Here is a 4,164-nt window from a genome sequence, read left to right as displayed (position 1 = left end):
GCGCCGCCGATCGGCGGGCGTGCTGCTTTGCAGGGTAGGGCGCGTTCCCCTGCTCGTGGGCCTGGGACCTGGGGCTTCGCTTTTAATCTGTTTTGCATGTTCAGAATCTGGAAAAATTGCAAACGAAAATGTACATTACAAGCCACGACGAACGCACCACCTGGTGGGTGCAGTAGAACCCGGCCAGTGTTCGGGAGCCTCCCGGGTCATTTCCCGGCTTTGCCACCGCACGGGCGTTTCCTTAAGCAACACGGCCTAACTCTTCCTTGTGCTTGGCGTTACCCAAAATTGTGTGGTGCCACAGTCTGTGGTACCCTGCCGCCCGCGACATCATGTCACTGAGAATCGGTTATTAGACCATCAGCCTTTTTCTTTCATTTCGCTTCGGCGTAGCCTTCTGTGGTGACAACGCCCACAATTGATTCACGTATATCTGGGTCTTTTCCAGATTTGGGTCTGTGTCAACAATGCTACTATTAATATTCTTTTTTTTTTTTGAGACGGGGTCTCACTCTGTCGCCCATGCTGGAGTGTATGGGCATGATCATGAGTCACTGTAGCCTCAAACTCCCATGCTCAGGCTGTCCTCCCACCTCAGCCTCCCAAGTAGCTGGTACTACTGGCCTCCCTCGCTACGCCTGGTTGATTTTTTTGGGTATAAAGATGGGTGGGGGTGGGGCTCTCACTATGTTGTCCAGGCTGGTCTCGAACTCCTAGCCTCCATCAATCCTCCTGCCTCGGCCTCTCAAGGTATTACAGGCGTGAGCCACGGCACTTGGCTGAATATTCTCATATTTTGCACATGTGCTAAAATTTAGAGTATCTAGGAGTGAAGTTGCCGGTCTTGGGCTAGGTGATTTTCAGTAGTGCCTTATCATTGCTTTCCCGCCAGCAGAATGAATGCCCTTCATTTCACAAAGTCACCACCACTTGGGGTAGTCAGAGCTCTTAGTTTTGCCATTCTCGTGGGTGTCAAGTGATATTTCTTTGGAGTCTTTGGGAAATATCCACCAATCACTCATAAGTTTTGACGTTTTGTTTTCATTGGCTATTTGCAATCCATTTTCCTTAAAAATATTTGGGTTTCTTGCCCGTTTTTCATTTGGGTGTTATGTATTTCTTATTACTTTGTAGGCTTTTGTATAAAGACTGGGCATTAATTTTTTTTTTTTTTTTTTTTGCATTGGAGTCTCACTCTGTCGCCCAGACTGGAGGGCAGCAGCCGCTCCCGGCCACCGCAGCCTCGACTGCTGGGCTCCGGCGATCCTTCCACCTCAGCCGTCCGAGTAGCTGGAACGACAGGTGCGCGCTACCACGCCCGGCTGATTTTTTGATTTATTGTAGAGATGAGGTCTCGCCAAGTGGCCCAGGCGGGTCTCCAACCCGCAGGCTCTGGCAATCCACTCACCTCAGCCTCCTAAGGCGCGGGATTACAGGCTGAGCCACTGAGCCCGGCTGGGCATTAATTTTATGGCTGTTTTTCTTTTCAGAGAAACTTGTCTTTACCCTAAAGTCATAAAAATATTCCCCCATAGTTTCTACAAAAGTTTTAAGGTTTGATATTTCACTTTTAAATCTTCCTTCATCTGGAATTGGTTTTTGTGTGTGTGTGCCTGGTGCCCAATAGGGATCCACTTATTTTTCCCTCATTTGGAAACCAGTTGTCCCATCCTTATTTGACCAGCACTGTCCCTAGAACATGTCATGTGTCCAGTCTCCATATGCTCTGGAGTCTGCTTCCTAGCCTGTTCCGCTGGTCAGTTTGCTTATCCTTGTGCCAAAACCACGGTTTTCATTACTCTGGCTTTATTAAATATTTGGTATCTAATAGGGCAAGTATAATACCTTATGTTTTTCTTCATAAGTAACCTGTGTATTCTTTAAATTTTGCTTTTCAAGTAATTTTAGAAACAGTTTTTCAAGATCCATTTTTAAAAGCTGTATTTTTATTGTAATTTCAGAGAACTTGTAGATCAATTTAGAGAAAACTGAGCCTTCTCATTCAATTTTTTTTTAAGTTGGAATCTCACTGTGTTACCCAGGCTGGAATGCAGTGTCACAACCCCTGCTCACTGCAGCCTCGACCTCCTGGACTCAGACAATCTTTCCACTTCAGCCTCCTGAGCAGCTGGCACTACAGGCACGTGCCACCACACCTGGCTATTTCTTTTTTTTTTTTTGTAGAGATGACGTCTCACTATGTTGCCTTAGGCTGGACTTGAGTTCTTGGGCTCAAGCAATCCTCCCACCTTGGCCTCCCAAAGTGCTGGGATTATAGGCATGAGCCATTGTGCCCGGTTTCCTATTCTTGAACATAGTATATTGTTCAATTATCTAAGACTTCTTTAATATCATTCAATAAAGTTAAAAGGTTTTCTCTGCAAGTTTTGCCCACATTTTATTAGATTTATTGATAAATAATGTATTTGCCTCTACTTTGTTCTAATTGTTGCTTGTATATAAAAATGTAATGATTTTTATTCTTATATCCAGCAACTTGCTAAACTTTTATTACACTAATAATCTGTAATGGCTGTGATTTCATAATCATATCACTGTGAATAATGACATTCTTGTTTGCTCTTTTCCAATTCTTAGGTTTTTCTTTTACCTTTTCTGACTGCGCTGGTTAGGATCTTTAGTACAAAGATGAATAGAGGCATCCACACTAGACACTCTTGTGTTCTTCCCCTTGTCAAAGGCATGCTTCTAAAGCGTCGTTTAATCGTGATTGTGCCGTAAGTAGGTTTCTGCTAGTTGCCCTTTTGCTAACGTTAAGCCCAATTTGCATTCCTGTGATAAACCCGAGTTGATCATGAAGCATTGACATTTGAAGCGTATGGTCTGCTCAGCATGTTGTGTCCATTTTCATGCTTAAGACGGTGTTGAAACTTTCCTGTAGCTTGCTGTCTGTCGTAAGCTAGTAAAAAGTTAAGGTTATGCATAGGCTTTGCTCCCCTCTCCTTCAAGTCTTCGCTCAGAGGTGACTGCTTTTCTCAAGCAGCTTTCTCCACCCCCACTTTAGACTCTGGAGTTGCAAACTGCACCTCCTTTCTCCTCTTTGCTTATTTCCCTTTCCCATATGCCTTTCTCTGGCATTTATCACTTTTATTGTAGTATGTAATTTGCTTTATTGGCTCTGTCAACCCTCATTAGGATGCAAACTCCCAAGGTCAGACAGAAAGGTATATCGTGTGAGAAACAGGTCTAATTTCATCTTTTTCCAAATGGCTGTCCACGTATACCAACATCATTTACTAAAAAATCCATCTTTGCCCTACTGATTCAAAAATATCACCTTTAGGCCAGGCACCATGGTATGTACCCCTATAGTCCTACTCAGGAGTGAGAGGATCACTTGAGCTTCTCAGGAGGTGAGAGGATCTCTTGAGCACAGGAGTTTGAGGTCAGCCTGGGCAAGATAGGAAGACCCTCGTCTCTTAAAAAAAAAAAAAGAACGAAAAAAGAAAGGAAAGAAGGAAGAAAAGAAATGTGACCTTTATTATATACTGTGCAGTTGGATCAAGTTTTGGGTTTTCTATTGCATTTCATTGGCCTATTATGTACCTGTACCACACCATCTGAATCATAGAGACCATTGAATATATTTTATTATCTGCTAGGCCAGTTGCTCCTCACATCTATTCTTTTTCAGTGTTTCCCTAGATATTCGTGCATTTTTAAAACACAGTGTTTAGTGTCATCCTCTCTCCAAGGGAAAAAAAATTATTGATATTTTTTGTTGAGGATTGCATTAAATTTATCAGTTAATCTGATATTGAAATTAAACAGGGAGCAAGGGATATCTTTCCACTAGGTCATAGTTTTGTGTCCTCAGAAACATTTTATAGTGGAGGAAAAAAGACAAAAAAATAAAAGAAAAAAAGAAGAAAATGAAAAACAAAAAACCAACAAAAGAAACATTTTATAATGGGCCGGGCATGGTGGCTCACGCCTGTAATCCCTGCACTTTGGGAGGCTTAGGCAGGTGGAACACTTGAGGTGAAGAGTTTGAGATTCGCCTGGGCAACACAGTGAGACCCTGTCTCTAATTAAAAACAAACTAACACACAAAAAAGAAACATTTTATAATGTTTTAAATACAGGTTTTGAATGTTTCTGTTCAGTTTATTCCTAAATATTTTGGGAGGGGCGGCTGTATAA

This window comes from Carlito syrichta, unplaced genomic scaffold (genome assembly GCF_000164805.1).
Source record: "Carlito syrichta isolate Samal-C Ts95f unplaced genomic scaffold, Tarsius_syrichta-2.0.1 Scaffold302384, whole genome shotgun sequence".
Taxonomy (NCBI): Eukaryota; Metazoa; Chordata; class Mammalia; order Primates; family Tarsiidae; genus Carlito; species Carlito syrichta.
The sequence above is the reverse complement of the archived record's forward strand: the minus strand, read 5'-3'. Positions refer to the sequence as shown.